The sequence below is a fragment of the Euphorbia lathyris genome, chromosome 1 (assembly GCF_963576675.1).
Source record: "Euphorbia lathyris chromosome 1, ddEupLath1.1, whole genome shotgun sequence".
NCBI classification, from domain to species: Eukaryota; Viridiplantae; Streptophyta; class Magnoliopsida; order Malpighiales; family Euphorbiaceae; genus Euphorbia; species Euphorbia lathyris.
In genome coordinates, this window is record NC_088910.1 from 124,781,029 (window position 1) to 124,799,165 (window position 18,137).

General features: G+C 38.6%; 1 pseudogene; it reads left to right on the forward strand.

Moving 5' to 3' along the window:
* The first annotated feature begins 551 nt into the window (after window positions 1–551).
* On the forward strand, window positions 552–17,296 carry LOC136219356 (uncharacterized; annotated as a pseudogene).
* The last annotated feature ends 841 nt before the right edge of the window (window positions 17,297–18,137 follow it).

Here is an 18,137-nt window from a genome sequence, read left to right on the forward strand (position 1 = left end):
TAAAATTTTGAATAGTAGAAAAAAATTAGAATGATTTATTCCTTTTAATATATATATTTTACATTTATGTATGGAAATTTGGCATAGAAATAGTAGCTGAATACAGCATAAGTGTGAGAGAGCTAGGTTTGGACAAAGATTACATAAACAAATCACTAAGCAAACATGGACAACATATGACAATGAACTATTATCCACTATGTCCTGAGCCATATCTTACTTTTGGATTGCCAGGCCACATTGATCCTAGGTTAATTTAGTTTTTGAAGTTCAAACATGTCACCATTGATCAAATTCCAACACCAAGATTCTAGCATATCACAGATGTCTAAATTTACAAGTGTCTAGGTTTACCGGTGTCTAGGTCTAGATTCTGGCATGTGTTAGGTTTACGGGTGTCTAAGTTCTGGCATGTGTTTATAACACCAAAATCTAAGAGAAATAAATTGAAAAGAATTGAAGCTACACACTATACTATGCTTCTTAGAGAAATAAAAATAATATAAATGTACGAAAGTAGTACTTACTATATAACATAAGATATAGTAATTGACACAAACATCTGCAAAGTGTTGGAATTTGGTTCAAAGAACATTCTCTGCTGAAACTTACTATATTATATGATGCGTTTTTTTTTTCATGGTACTTGCATAAATCCTAGCTAGTTTTCTGATTACAAATTTGGTCTTTTTTTCTCTTCTGGCTTGTGAATCTCAATCTTTGGAGATTTGTCTTTGGATACAGAATTTGTCTTTTTTCTACAGAATTTGGAGATTTATTCTGAGCTTTTTTTAAGTGGTGGTTTATTTTGAGCGCTAGGAAGATTGTCTTCTGTCTGCTTGCTTGATGTGCTGCTAGAAATAGTTCTTAAGTTTCAATACCTTGTTTTTCTCCACTATGTGTGCACTTTATAAAATTTTGGTTTCTGAATCACTTTAAAACATCACTCGTCTTTCGTGCACTTTCGAGGGACGAGGAGATTTGCTTTTGAATTTTGAGTTAGCTGCTGTGTTTTCAAATTTTCAATATGCTGAGGGTTTTTTTTAGCAGACCAAAGCTAGTTGCTGGATCTCCCGAAGGATACTGTGGACACATTGTCTTTCCTTGTGAGTTTGTAATGCATTGCTTTTGAGTAACTTAACTTTTGGACTGCCCACACTGATCCTAACATAATTCTTTAAGTTTAAACATGTTACTATTAATCAAATTCCAACACCAGACTCTAGCATATCACAGGTGTTTAGGTTTACAACACCATACTTTGGCAAGTCACCATTAATCAAATTCCAACACCAAACTCTGGCATATCACATGTGTTTAGGTTTACAACACCAGACTTTGGTATGTCACCATTAATCAAATTCCAACACCAGACTCGGACACATCACAGGTGTTTAGGTTTACAACATCAGACTTTGGCATGTCACAGGTGTCTAGATTTAGAGTTGCCTAAGTTTACAACACCAGACTCTGGCATGTGTTTCTAGGTTTACAGGTATCTAAGTTCTGGCATGTGTGTAGGTTTATAGGTGTCCAAGTTTATAACAGGTGTCCAGGTCTATAACACCAGACTCTGACATGTGTTTCTAGGTTTACAGGTGTCTAAGTTCTGGCATGTGTGTAGGTTTATAGGTGTCCAGATTTATAACACCATACTCTGGCATGTGTTTCTAGGTTTATAGGTGTCTAAGTTCTGGCATGTGTGTAGGTTTATAGGTGTCCAGGTTTATAACAGGTGTCCAGGTGTATAGCACCAGACTCTGGCATGTTGAATACACCTGATGTCATCTTCTCTGTCTTTCTTAGATTATCTTCTTAATATTTGCAATGAGTTTTTCTGCTATAAATTAGAAACCTATGCTGAGGGGTTGAAACAATCAATGGGTGAAAGCAGACTAAAATGCCTTCCAGCAAAAACCTCCTACTCGCGGACCTTGCTTCTTCTGGACTTAAACATGTTCCTTCCAACTACATCCGTCCTCTCCAACCGTCCAAATCTCAACGCCGACTCCATTTCATTGATTGATCTCCAACATTTTCAGGGTCCTGATCACGGTCTTCTTGTTGACAGCATCGGCAAAGCTTGTCTGCATGATGGCTTCTTTCAGGCTCCTTTTTTTTTATCAGTCCAGTTTTCTTCTGCACTTATGTGTAGTTCAATTACAGCTAGATATGGTCATGAATTAAAATGAACGAGGCTTAGACTAAATTTTTTATTTTGAAGTTGTGCTTTGACAAGATAATGAAATTAGTAGACTGATTTTGATTTTCAGGTGAAGAACCATGGAATATCGGAGGAAATGATTAATAGCATAATGAACACGGCAAGGGACTTCTTTAACCTGCCGGAAAGTGAGAGGATGAAGAGTTATTCCGACGATCCAACTAAAACCACCATACTTTCAACCAGTTTCAATGTCAAGACTGAAAAGGTCGCCAACTGGAGAGACTTCTTGCGACTCCATTGTTATCCTCTCGAGGATTACATTCATGAATGGCCTTCCAACCTTCCACAATTCAGGTACATCACTAATGCATTTCAGGCCCTTCAACGTTTTGGTTTTTACACATTTAACCCATGAAATTTTTAATTCCACATATTAAGCCTGAATATTTGTAGTTTAATAGGAGAGGCAATTTTGGATTATTGTATGAAAAATTTGTTATGTTATATATATGTTGGAACACATGCATAGTTATGTGTTATGTTAGTCAAGTTGTCCCTCTATGCATTATTGTGTTAGCGTTTGACTATTTCATTAGTACTTGTTAACGGTATATAAAGTTGGAATCTCACTCAGTACCAATTTGATACCACCTTTTTCTGAAATTTATAAGGAGCTTATGGAGTTTAATATCAAGTGGAACTCTACATATATGTGTGAATAAGACGTCTTTTCTCTTTCTTTCACTTGTTACCTTCCCCAATTTGTAAAGATACGTAGACATTTCCAGTATCAAAAACTTGTTCATAAAGGTCTAATCACTTCAAGTTTGAAAACAACCAATTAATCTCGTAAAAGTGCTTAAAGTGACTTAATCAATTCATTTAAGTCCTAACTAGTAGAACAAGTGAAAATTTAGGCAAGTGAAGTGTGAATAACTAAAGTTCAAGTTCTATATTGATCACGGTTAAATAATTTTAAAAAGCTAATAAGTCATCATTTGAAAGAGTTGTATACAAGTAGAGACAATAAAAATGGTTGCGTCAATTTGTAAGCAGGTCTCAATCTTATCTTCAGTTCACAAACTAAAGCCATGAGGGTTTCATGTGATGATAGTACGTCAATCCAATTATTAAGGTGTCATTATCTCCAAGACCAGTTCGTCCGGGACATAGGATTGAAAGGATTTTATGTGTAAAATTTGCAAAGTTAGGTTTACAGGTGTCTAGATTCTGGCATATATTTACAATACCAAAATCTGGTATGTGGAATACACTTCATGTCATCTTCTCTGTCTTAAATTGGGACATGACATGTGATTAGTTCAATGCATAGGATAGGTTTGATTCTAAAACGCATGCTGAGGGCTTGAAACAATCAATTGGTGAAAGCAGACAGAAATAGGTTCCAGCAAAAACCTCCTACTGGCCTATGCTGCCTCTGGACTTAAACATGTTCCTTCCAACTACATCTGTCCTATTTCCGACTGTCCAAATCTTGCCGACGTGACGACTCCATTTCCTTGATTGATCTCCAAGACCTTCACGGTCCTAATCGCGGTCTTGTTGTCGACAGCATGGCAAACCTTGCCTGCGCGATGGCTTCTTTCAGGTTTTCTCTTCCTCTTTTTTATCAGTTCACTTGGTGTGTAGTTCAATTGTCAACACTGAAAGACTTAGTTTTACAGTGGAGTGTATTTGCAGCTAGGTATCTTGGTGGAAAGTCTGTAGTCCTAAAATATTTTATGTCATTTTTAGATTAGTATGTTAACACTAACCATCGAAAAGTCCGTTAATATCATGTTAGGATATCATGTAATATGTTTTTTTTAATTTTTAATGAAAGATTGAGACGCGATTAAGAGGTTAGACATCCCAACTAGGTTGGCACCCCTAACGCACTTAACCAACCCTGAATATTATTAATAAAAAAAAGAAAATTACAAAAGGGGGAGAAAATTAAAGGAAACGAATATGAGCAACATTACAAAGGTCATCGAAAACATGAAATTGGCAAAAATAAGGCGCAGAGTGCCACCAGTGGAGCGCTGACGCAGATTTGCCAAAACAGGCAAGACGATCCGCAGCTTGATTACCTTCCCTGAAGCTATGAGTGATTTTGCAGTTCATAGACGAACAACGTGATAAGCAGCTTAACCATTCTTGCTTAACCCTCTAAGGAACCGCAGTAGATTTTTCACTGAGCAACTTAACCGCATATGCCGAGTCAGATTCAATCCACAAATTGTGCCAGCCTCTTTCCCAGGCAGATTCAATAGCAAAGACGATCGCCATCAGCTCAGCCGTATGAGCATAAGAATCGGCAATGGGAAAGGCGAAACAGCCCATTACAAAACCTCTTCCGTTTCTGAAAATCCCCCCAGCGCCGGCGATGCCAGGAGCACCCTCAGCAGCCCCGTCGGTGTTAACCTTAATCCAACCTATCGGGGGCACACACCAGCGCACCGTAATGAAGTCCGGTTCCGGAGGTGGCCTGACCCGAGACGTTGAAGAGGAGGTCCATTTAGGCTCATGGAAGAGGAAGAAGAGACGGTTCAGAAGAACTTGGATTGAAGGGAGTTCATTTTCAAACACAGCCAGGTTCCTGATATGCCAAATATACCAAACCGTAGTAACCGTCGCCAAGTTCCACAAGCTGCGTTTCTTCGATCGGAAGCCAACCGCTCTAATAACACTAAATAAAGCCTCAAAAGTAGTCACAAAGCAGAGAGTAACCGCAAAGTTATTAAAGACCATCGCCCAAAGACGTCTCGCAATCCAACACGTAACAAAAAGATGATCCAAAGTCTCGATATTGCAATTACACAAGGCACATCTCGAAGCAAGAGAGAAGTCGCGTACCTGAAGATTAACCTGAACCGAAATTTTCCCATGAATTACCAGCCAGCAGGTAAACGAACGACGGGGAGGGACAAATGCATTCCAGATAAAGCGATTCCAGGGAACCGCCGGCGAAACAGAGCGGAGCGAGCTGTACAAGGATTTTGTCGTAAGTTCTCCCGACATGGAATGTTTCCAAATGCAGGTGTCGGTTCCATCCCGATTACCTTGAACCCGAAGAATACGAGTCTGGACTTGTTCGGGAAGCCGATCCAAGTTATTCCACGAGTTATCCAACCTGTAATTTCGCACCGGTTCAAAAAGTGTGCGCTGATTTTTAGGCGGAATGCCGAGCTGATCAGCGACAGACGGGGATATCCACGAGTCGGTCCAGAAATTTAGCCGGGAGTTGTCTCCGAACCACCACACAATGTCCTCTCTAACTTGTTCATATACCCTCCTCATGGAAGACCAGACCGACGAGTTTGAGATGTATGGATTTGGTAAGCCCGAATGCGTGTGAAAGCGAGTAATCAGAAGCTTAGGGATGAAGCTGTCGCCTTTTAAAAGTTCCCAACTGAACTTCCCAAGAAGTGCTGAATTAAACATACCCATGTTTTTAATTCCCAGTCCACCACACTCTAAAGGTTGACAACAGATACGCCAGGCAACAGTGCAAAGTTTCCGCTGATCCCTATTTCCCGTCCAAAGAAAATTCCGGAGTGCTTTATCAATTTTTGTGATAAGCGAGACAGGCCATCTGTAAACCATGAATGAGTGGATCAAAGCTCCCGTTAAAGCAGATTTAATTAGAGTGAGTCTGCCCGCTAGAGAAAGCGCTTGCCCTTTCCAGAGATTGAATTTAGCAATAAAGCGATCCATTAAAGGTTGCAAAAACCTTGCCTTCGGGGCTCCCTGAAAAAGCGGAACACCGAGGTAATTGAAAGGTAGGCTCGCACGCCGAATTCCCAATATGCCGACAAGTCTGTTTTGGCGCTGAATGTTGATCCGATTCCCAAAAAACACCTCAGATTTTTCCCAATTAACCGTCTGACCCGAAATTGCTGTATAGAAATCAAAAAGATCCTTGATGCACTTCATGTTCTTTAGGGTAGCCCTGGCAAACAACAACATATCATCTGCATAGAGGAGGTGCGAAGGAAAAGAAGCTTGCCTGTTATATGTCATAGTCTGAAACTGATTGTTCCTGACCAGCTTAGCCAGCCACCGGGTAAAAAAGTCTTCAGCAATGCCAAAAAGAATCGGGGAAAGAGGATCGCCCTGTCGCACACCACAAGAACAGCCAAAAAACCCCTTAATTCCGCCTCCCAGAGCAATAGAGATTCTAGCTGATCGAAGAACTTCCAAAATCCAGTCTCTAAATTGCAATGAGAAACCAAATGCTTCCAGAACAGCCAAGAGGAAGTTCCAATCAAGTGTATCAAAAGCCTTTCTAATATCAATCTTCAAGGCCATGTTACCACCATAACAGTTTTTATTCAACATGTTAATACCTTCAGAAGCCGCAGCAATACAATGATGAATACTTCGACCAGAAATGAATCCGAATTGATTGTCAGACACAATACGAGAAGCAATAGGGGCCAGCCTGTCTGCGAGAATTTTCGAGATAATTTTATAATTGAAATTACCCATAGCAATTGGCCTAAACTGTTGAATTTCTATAGCATCAGCAGATTTGGGAAGCAGAGTCATAATGCTGGAATTCATTCCCGGCAACATGTAACCCGAAGCAAAAAAACTCTGAACCATCTTACAAAGATCCGTGCTAATTATGTCCCAATACTGTTGATAGAATACTCCCCCGAAGCCGTCAGGTCCCGGAGAGCTATCTCGGCTCAGATCAAAGACTGCAAACCTAATCTCATCAACCGAAGGCTGCCGAGTTAAAAGTTCATTATCCATCGATGTGACGCAAACCGGAATTACCTCAGTGATTGGGGCATGGTCGACTAGAGACCTGCTGCTTGTGAACAGACTTGAATAATAATCCACGACATGCTGTGCGATCACATTCTCATCGTTGACCAGGACACCATCAATAAGAAGGGTATCAAGAGAGGAATGAGTTTTCCTACCCTTAGCTGCGCGATGGAAATAGCTCGAGTTACGATCCCCCGCTTCAAGCCATTTTTCTCTACTTTTATCCCGAAGGAGAAGCTCTTGTCTGAATAGCTGAAGATCTAAATCTTGTTTTGCTTCCACTTCCTGCACACGGTTTACCTCATTCAGACCCTGAGAAGAAATAACTTGCTGTATACTCGAGAGGCGCGAATTTGCAGCTGCTATATTATTCTCAACTCTACCAAAGATTTCTCTGTTCCAGATCCGGAGCTTAGCCCTTAAAGATTTCAGTTTGTAGCAGAAAAGTTGTGCTGGTGGTAAAGAGACATGAGTACCTTGCCAGTGCGTAAGAACCAAATCCCGCAGCGAGATATGGGTAGTCCACATGGAAAAGAACCGAAACCGGGAATGCCTTACTATACCATTTTTGCAAACTAATAACAAAGGACTATGATCTGATTGGTAGCGGGAGAGAGCCGTACAGCTGATAGTACTCCAGGAATCAACAAAATCCTCAGACACAAGAGCCCTATCAAGTCTACTTTCAACATGTTCAGTGCCAAACCGACCGTTTGACCAAGTGTACTGCAAGCCTGCATTAGCCACTTCGATAAGCTCATTGTTGTTAATAAAATCTCGGAACTCCCTGCAGCTAATATCAGACGGAATGCGTCCGGTTTTTTCGTGAGCCCCTGTAATCGCATTGAAATCTCCAATAACCATTTTTTTCCTGCTATCATCAATAGCACTGACAGAATCCCAAAGCAGACGCCGTCGACCAAAATAATTGCTGCCATATACAAAAGTAAATTGGGAAAAACCCACTGCAGTACCATATCTAATCGTAATGTGCTGATCATGATTCAAAATGATGTTGCAAAGATTGATATTACCGATTTTGCAGAAAAGCCAAATAGAATTACAAGGATTGCTTTCAACAAACTGTAAGCCAATCGAATTCCAGAAAAACGTAGGAATTTTATCCAAAGTAACCATGGGTTCAGAAATACATACCAAATCCGGATGATTTACTTGACAAATGAGCTTCAATGCCCGTTGAGTCCCAGGGTTATTAATTCCCCTGCAATTCCAATACAACACAATCATGTGTAATTGATAATCGGCCTGTTCCGCCCCTTAGAGCGAGAATATGTATTAGTACCCGACATCTTGGCCTTATCCTTCTTTCTAGTTGTTATCCAATCAGTATCCACATTTGGAATGTAAATATCATTATTCTGAGGTCGTTCTGAAGAACCCGTTAAGTTACCTTCAGCAACTCGCTCAGCTGTACGAGGAGTATCAGTCTCTACTGCTGGGAGGTCTTCCTCATCACTACAGTCTCCCCAACGTTTGGAACCCTCCTCACTTCCCTGAATTTCCAGATTGGCGGCGGGATGAAGAGTTATTTGTAAAGTGTCTTCTGCTACTTTGTTTTTTTCCGCATCATCCGCGGCAGAAGAAGCGTGAGCTTCATTTGATTCCTAATGAACATCCAGATTTTCATGTGTAGTACCGCTCCACTCTTACTTGACTTCATATGCCTCTGCATTTGAGGTTTTACTTCTCTGTTGTTGCGCCTACACTGAGCCGTGGTATGCCCAATGGACGAACAAGTGCCACAAAGAGCTGGGAGCTTTTCATACTCTAAATAAACCCACAACTTCTGATTATCCGTATCCACTCTGAGCTTCGACTGAATATCCCTTGACAAATCAACATCTATCAACACCCTGGCGTAATGGCCAAACTCTCCATTAACAGTATTATGATCGAAACGAATAGGCACCCCTACCACACGTGCAATACTCGCAATGATCCTAGTGTCCCAAAATTCCCAAGGCAAGTTGTAGAAACATACCCAAACTTGCGTAGAGGTGGACTTGTGTGAGTCCGGATTGAATCCCGGTGTCCAAGGTGAAAACCGAATGATTCCAGGCTTGAGAGAAATGGGACCGAGCCCCCAAATAGTCTGTAGGGCATCCCTATCTGGTAGAAACCCTTACCCAACGATATAAGCTTCCAATCCATATTTATCTTCCAAAGCTGATTCAGACGCTGCTTCAATTCGGCATGCTTCCATGGACGATCTCCCTTATTTAGGGATATCCTCCCAATGACTGAGTGCTGAAACGCTTTAACTCGTTCCTCATAAATGGCTTGTGGGACTTTAATGGCCTTGAAAGCCCCTTCCTCTGAAATTAAAGGCTGCGACGGCGGTGGAATCGCCGTTGTGGTAACTGATTTCTTTACAATTGACGCAAAGGAAGGTGCAGGAGTTGAGGGATCCTTACTGATTGTAGTTTTTAGTTTGCTGTAAGACCTACGATCAAATAAATGGGCGATTGCGAAGGCATCTGATTTGGTTGCAGCGGTGGAAGCAGAAGCCATGGTGAATCTGATGAGAACGGTGACAAAAAAAAAACGGCAGAGCTAGGTCGCCGGCGGTCGGAGGTCGCCGGCGGTAGGAGGTCGCCGGCGGTCGGTGGCGCGCGGTCGGCGGTCGGAGGTTGGCCGGCGGCCTAAGGATCTGATGTGGCTGTGGAGATTAGGTCATCGCCCCTTTATGAGAGAAACCCTAGGTCTCCAAAATGTTGCTCTAATTAAATAGCAAGAAATGTTTCTCAAATGCTGGGCGATTTATGCCCAGCAGATGCGTAGGTCGCCGACCTGCGCAGGTCCTGCTCCAAAAATTAGGGTGATGGGTTGCCGGCCCAGCCCCGAGTCGGCAACCAAGCCCCGTGAAATGCCTTTCTTGTTTATGGTAGCCTTCCGAAATCGTCCCACTGTATACCGATGGCCACGATTTGTCCCTAACATCCGAAACCCGGCATGTAATATGTTTATAACAATTTAGAAGGTTCGAATCATATTTGCATTAAAAAAGTGACCTATAAAAACACGAGAAAATATAACAATAATAATTTTAAATATTCGTTGCATTTAACCTAACCCAAAAATTTGTGTATGAGTTTCGTGTCAACCCAAAAATGACAAATTACTTACTAAGCTAAACTCAAACACTAAAATTATGTACCGACTTTGTATCGTGTAATCGAATCGTGTATACTTTTTACCATCTCTATGTATATATTCATAAGGTTAAAGTGAGTTTTGTCTATAATTTAATTGTGTAAGTAATTCATCATTAATATTCAGTGATAAAAAAAAAATCTAAACAATGATTAACTGAGTAACTGAACACATGCATCACAGTATATAAGACAATTCTCTCGTTTGTATCATACCACAACAACAAATTAAGTGCATCATCAATTTTAAATTGGAAAAAGCCAACCACTATAACATTTTTGGAAAAAAAACATCATAACCCCTTTAAAATAATTATACACGAAGTCTCTAATTAAAAAAGAAACATTCTCTGCTGAAACATTCAATAAAAATCAATCACTATCAATTCACATTGCTTGCTCCGAAGATCTTGTGCACATTTGCGAACTTTTGTGGCTCTTCTGGCGGGAAATGGAATTTGTAGGCAGCACAGGGTGAATTGTATGAGCTTGATGAAGCCATTCTGTGCATGCATCATTCTCTTTCTGAGCTTTCTTCTATGTTTTTAACTATTCTTCTTTTTAGAAATACAGATCCTTAAACTTCATAAGTTTCATGTTTCTTTGCATAAATCCTAGCTAGTTTTCTTGTGAATCTCAATCTTTGCTACAAATATACCTACCAAAATCTGTCTTTTTCTACAAAATTTGGAGATTTGTAATGTATATCAGAAAAGATAGAACCTCAGCAGATTAGATTTGCTTTTGAATTTTGAGCTAGCTGCCTCTGTTTTCAAATTTTCAATATGCTGAGGTTTTTTTCATGAAATTCTGTTCTTTGATATATCCGATGAATGAACTGTTGTGTATTTTTCATGATGATTCTTTTAATACAATTTTGTTGCACTGCAGATAGAAGACCAAAGCTAGTTGCTGGATCCCCTGAAGGATACTCTGGAAACATTGTCTTTCCTTGTGAGTTTGTAATGCATTGCTTTTGAGTAACTTAACTTTTGGACTGCCCACAGTGATCCTAACTCAATCACCATTCTTTAAGTTTAAACATATTACCATTAATCAAATTCCAACACCAGACTCTGGCATATCACAGGTGTTTAAGTTTACAACATCAGATTTTGGCATGTCACAGGTGTCTAGATTTAGAGGTGTCTAAGTTTACAACACCAGACTCTGGTATGTGTTTTTAGGTTTACAGGTGTCTAAGTTCTGGCATGTGTGTAGGTTTGTAGGTGTCCAGATTTATAACACCAAACTCTAACATGTGTTTCTAGGTTTACAGGTGTCTAAGTTCTGGCATGTGTGTAGGTTTAATGGTGTCGAGGTTTATAACACCAGACTCTGGCATGTGTTTTTAGGTTTACAGGTGTCTAAGTTCTGGCATGTATGTAGGTTTATAGGTGTCCAGGTGTATAACACCAGGCACTGGCATATGTTTCTAGGTTTACAGGTGTCTAAGTTCTAACATGTGTGTAGGTTTATAGGTGTCCAGGTTTATAACAGGTGTCCAGGTTTATAACACCAGACTTTGGCATGTGGAATACACATGATGTCATCTTCTCTGTCTTAAATTGATATGTGACATGTGATTTCTTCTCTATCTTAGATTATTTTCTTAATATTTGCAATGAGTTTTTCTGCTATAAATTAGAAACCTATGCCTGAGGGTTTGAAACAATCAATTGGTGAAAGCTGACTAAAATGGCTTCCAGCAAAAACCTCCTACTCCCCGACCTTGCTTCTTCTGGACTTAAACATGTTCCTTCCAACTACATCCGTCCTATCTCCGACCGTCCAAATCTGGACGATGTTCAACTATCCGACGACTCCATTTCATTGATTGATCTCCAACACTTGTTGACAGCATCGGCAAAGCTTGTCTACATGATGGCTTCTTTCAGGTTTTCTCCTTTTCTTTATCAGTTCAGTTTGCTTCTGCAGTTATGTGTAGTTCAATTGCAGCTAGATATGGTCATGAATTAAAATGAACGAGGCTTAGACTAAATTTTTTATTTCGAAGTTGTGCTTTGACAAGATAATGAAATTAGTAGATTGATTTTGATTTTGAAGTTGTGCTTTGCCAGAAAGTGAGAGGCTGAAGAGTTATTCCAACGATCCAACTAAAACCACTATACTTTCAACCAGTTTCAATGTAAGACTGAAAAGGTCGCCAACTGGAGAGACTTCTTGCGATTCCATTGTTATCCTCTCGAGGATTACATTCATGAATGGCCTTCCAACCCTCCACAATTCAGGTACATCAATAAACCCTTTCAGGCCATTCACTTTTTTTATTTTTACACATTAAACCCATGAAATTCTTAATTCCACATATTGGGCCTGAATTTTTGTATTAAAATCTATGTTATCTATGTTCCATATGATTAATATATTATATAATGCAAGAAAAATTTTAACTTTGTTAGTCAAGTTGTCCCTTCACATTAGCTAAATCTATGTTCCATATGTTAGTCAAGTTGTCCTGAGTTTGCTGATCCTAACTTAATCACTGTTCTTCTGCAAGTTCTTATTACCAATTTGACAGGACCTTTTTCTTCACATGTTACCCTCCCCAATTTGTAGAGATATATAGACATTTCCAGCCTCCAAACTAACCAATTTGGTAATTAGATCTCAACCCTGTGTGCAATTCACAAACTAAAACCACAATTTACCGAGGGTTTCATGTGATGATGACACGTCAATCCAATTATTAACGTGTCACCATCTGAGTGATCCAAAACCAGTTAGTCCCGGATTCAAGTGCTTTATGCATAAAATCTGCAAAATTTAAACAATTTTATTCATTCCCATATATTTTACATTTATGAATGGAAATGTGGAAGGACAACAGTAGCTGAATACAGCACAAGGGTTACATAAACAAAAGGATTACATAAACAAATCACTAAGCAAGCATGGACAACATATGGCAATGAACTATTATCCACCATGTCCAGAGCCAGATCTTACTTTTGGACTGCCAGGCCACACTGATCCTAACTTAATCACCGTTCTTGAGGTCAAGTGCACTCTTGAGGGAGGAGGGGATTTGTAATATATATCAGAAAAGGTAGAACCTCAGCAGATTAGATTTGCTTTTGAATTTTGAGTTAGCTGCTCTGTTTTCAAATTTTCAACATGCTGAGGGTTTTTTTTCATGAAATTCTGTTCTATGATATATCCGATGAATGAAGTGTTATGTATTTTTCATGATGATTCTTTTAATACAATTTTGTTGCACTGCAGATAGAAGACCAAAGCTAGTTGCTGGATCCCCTGAAGCATACTCTGGACACATTGTCTTTCCTTGTGAGTTTGTAATGAATTGCTTGAGTAACTTAACTTTTGGACTGCCCACACTGATCCTAACTTAATCACCATTCATTAAGTTTAAACATGTTACCATTAATCAAATTCCAACACCAGACTCTTGCATATCACAGGTGTTTTGGTTTACAACACCAGAATTTGGCATTACACCATTAATCAAATTTCAACACCAGACTCTGACATATCACAGTTGTTTAGGTTTACAACACCAGACTTTGGCATGTCACAGGTGTCTAGATTTAGAGATGCCTAGGTTTACAACACCAGACTCTAGCATGTGTTTCTAGGCATACAGATGTCTATGTTCTAGCATAGGTTTATAACAGGTGCCCAGGTTTATAACACCATCATTTACAAGTGTCTTAGTTCTGGTATGTGTGTAGGTTTATAAGTTTCCAGGTTTATAACACCAGACTCTGACATGTGTTTCTAGGTTTACAAGTGTCTAAGTTCTGGTATGTGTGTAGGTTTATAACATCTGGTATGTGTGTAGGTTTATAACAGGTGTCCAGGTTTATAACACCAGAATGTGTTTCTAGGTTTACAAGTGCCTTAGTTCTGGCATGTGTGTAGGTTTATAGGTTTCCAAGTTTATAACAGGTGTCCAGGTTTATAACACCAGACTCTGGCATGTGTTTCTAGGTTTACAGGTGTCTAAGTTCTGGTATGTGTGTAGGTTTATAAGTGTCCAGGTTTATAACTGGTGTCCAGGTTTATAACTGGTGTCCAGGTTTATAAGACCTGGCATGTGTTTCTAGGTTTACAGGTATGTAAGTTCTGGCATATGTGTAGGTTTATAGGTGTCCAGATTTAGAACACCAGACTCTGGCATGTGGAATACACCTGATGTCATCTTTTCTGTCTTAAATTGATATGTGACATGTGATTTCTTTTCTATCTTAGATTATCTTCTTAATATTTGCAATGAGTTTTTCTGCTATAAATTAGAAACCTATGCTGAGGGGTTGAAACAATCAATTGGTGAAAGCAGACTAAAATGGCTTCCAGCAAAAACCTCCCACTCGCCGACGTTGCTTCTTCTGGACTTAAACATGTTCCTTCCAACTACATCCGTCCTATCTCCGACCATCCAAATCTCGATGACGTTCAACTATCCGACGACTCCATTTCATTGATTGATCTCCAGCACTTTCACGGTCCTGATCACTGTCTTCTTGTTGACAGCATCGACAAAGCTTGTCTGCATGATGGCTTCTTTCAGGTTTTCTCCTTTTTTTTTTATCAGTTCAGTTTTCTTCTGCACTTATGTGTAGTTCAATTGCAGCTAGATATGGTCATGAATTAAAATGAATGAGGCTTAGACTAAATTTTTTATTTCGAAGTTGTGCATTTACAAGATAATGAAATTAATAGACTGATTTTGATTTGATTTTCAGGTGAAGAACCATGGAATATCGGATGAAATGATTAATAGCATAATGAACACGGCAAGGGACTTCTTTAACCTGCCGGAAAGTGAGAGGCTGAAGAGTTATTCCGACGATCCAACTAAAACCATCAGACTTGTAACCAGTTTCAATGTCAAAACTGAAAAGGTCGCCAACTGGAGAGACTTCTTGCGACTCCATTGTTATCCTCTCGAGGATTACATTCATGAATGCCTTCCAACCCTCCACAATTCAGGTACATCAATAAACCCTTTCAGACCCTTCACTTTTTTTATTTTTACACATTAAACCCATGAAATTCTTATTTTCACATATTGGACCTGAATTTTTGTGTTAAAATCTATGTTATCTATGTTCCATATGATTAATATATTATATAATGCAAGAAAAATGATAACTGTGTTGTTAGTCAAGTTGTCCCTTCACATTAGCTAAATACAGCACAAGTGTGAGGGAGCTAGTCCTGAGTTTGCTGATCCTAACTTAATCACTGTTCTTCTGCAAGTTCTTATTACCAATTTGTAGAGATATATAGACATTTACAGCCTCCAAACTAACCAATTTGGTAATTAGATCTCAACCCTGTGTGCAATTCACAAACTAAAACCACAATTTACCAAGGGTTTCATGTGATGATGACACGTCAATCCAATTATTAACGTGTCACCATCTGAGTGATCCAAAACCAGTTAGTCCCGGATTCAAGTGCTTTATGCATAAAATTTGCAAAATTTAAACAATTTTATTCATTCCCATATATTTTACATTTATGAATGGAAATGTGGCAGGACAACAGTAGCTGAATACAGCACAAGTGTGAGAGGGCTAGTCCTGAGTTTGCTTGATCTCATATCAGAAAGCCTAGACTTAGAAAAGGATTACATAAACAAATCACTAACAAGCATGGACAACATATGGCAATGAACTATTATCCACCATGTCCAGAGCCAGATCTTACTTTTGGACTGCCAGGCCACACTGATCCTAACTTAATCACCGTTCTTCTTCAAGACCATGTCCCCCCGACTACAAGTTCTCCTGACTACAATGAAGGTAATTAGTAATGGAAAATACATAAAATTCAGGAATAAATCATTGTTTCTATTTGCAAATTTTATACATAAAATCTCTTCAATCCACTGAGATAGTGATATCAGCAATTGGAAACTCATTGGATGAATGTTTGCCTTTATGCAGGAATGATCCAATCAAACACGATGAATGTTTTGGAAGTGGAACATCGGGTATTCCATCACCAAATCAGTGCATCCAGAAGAAACTACTTTCATAAATTTAAACTCATAAGTATACCGTTTTCTTTGCTCTGAAGCTATTGTCTACAATTTTGGTAAAAAACTCATGTCATTATGGATAAAGTTAGGGATGAACAGAACCGAACCAAAAGCTTAAAGATAAAAAAAACTGAACCAAACCAGATTGAATTATATTTTTAATTTGGTTCGGTCCTCATTTTTAAAATAGTTTGGTTTTTGGTTCGGTTCGATCATAAACCGAACAAAACCGAACCGAAATAGAATATACATTATTTAGTTTTAGAGTTTTAAATTAATTAACTAATTATATATAGAAAAGAAAAAATAATTAAACATGTTTCTTCTCTCTCAACTAATTATATATACAAACAAAAAAACTAATTATATGATTGTTGTTTTTATATAATTATATATTAGTTAGTGAATGCACAAGTAGTAGTAGTAGGTCCCTAATACTTTGTATCGTCCAAACATGAACCAAATTAGACCAGACCAAAACAATTCGGTTCGGTTCGGTTCAAACCAAATCGAATTATAATTTGGTTTGGTTTGATCCTAAAAGAATAACCACAATTTGGTTCGGTTCAATTCAATTTGGTTCGATTTTTTAACCGAATCGGACCATGCTCACCCCTGCTTGTGCTGTTCTGCTATTGTTTCCCTGTCACATTTGCATATATAAATGTAAAATACATATATGAAAAAGGAATAAATCATTCTAAATTGTTTCTACTTTGCAAAATTTGTACATAAAATCCCTTCAATCCACTGAGGTAGTGATATCAGCAATTGGAAACTCATTGGATGATAATGTAGTCTATAACCTTGACATGTAGTCCTAAGTTTGACATGTAGCCTATAACCTTGTCTAATGAGCGGTGGAAGGCCAAGTGGAATGACAGAGCTTTCTCCACACAAAGAAGAGTGAAGAGCAACTTGTCGAAGGTAAGAAGCGGTGGAAGCAAAAGAAGCCAATCCTAAACCATCGAGTGGTGACACAATATGGGCCACAAGATCATCATTCATCCTTTCTAAATTATTCATCTTTATCTTAATCAATAATGAGATAAAATTCGATGCATATCAAACTAAATTTTATATGTTGATGACATATAGTAGCACATGGAATTCATGTACTTGTAATTAAACATTGCGGACCAGATAAGCTTGTATTGTATGTGAATATCTGGTCCGCAATGTTTAATTACAAGTACATGAATTCCATGTGCTACTATATGTCATCAACATATAAAATTTAGTTTGATATGCATCGAATTTTATCTCATTATTGATTAAGATAAAGATGAATGATTTAGAGAGGATAAATGATGACCTTGTAGCTGATATTGTGTCACCTCTTGACGGTTTAGGCTTAGCTTCTTTTGCTTCCACCGCTTCTTACCTTTGACAAGTTGCTCTTGAGTCTTCTTTGTGTGGAGAAAGCTGTGTCATTCCACTTGGCCTTCCACTGCTCATTAGACAAGGTTATAAACTACATGTCAAACTCAGGACTATATGTCAAGGTTATAGACTACATTATCATCCAATGGCTTTCCAATTGCTGATATTACTATCTTAGTGGATTGAAGGGATTTTATGTATAAATTTTGCAGAGTAGAAACAATTTAGAATGATTTATTCTTTTTTCATATATGTATTTTACATTTATATATGGAAATGTGATAGGGAAACAATACAGCACAAGTAGGGGTGAGCATGGTCCGGTCCGGTTCAAAAACCGAACCAAATTATCGGTATTTTTTAGGATCAAACCAAATTATAAGTCGATTTGGTGTGGACCGAATTATTTCGGTCTGGTCCAGTTTGGTTTATGTTTGGATGAAACAAAGTAAAGAGGCCCACTGCTACTTGTGCATTCACTAACTAAACAATTATATAAAGACAACAATCATATAATTAGTTTTTTCTTTTGTATATATAATTAGTTGAGAGAGAAGAAACAAGTTTAATTATTTTTTCTTTTCTATATATAATTAGTTAA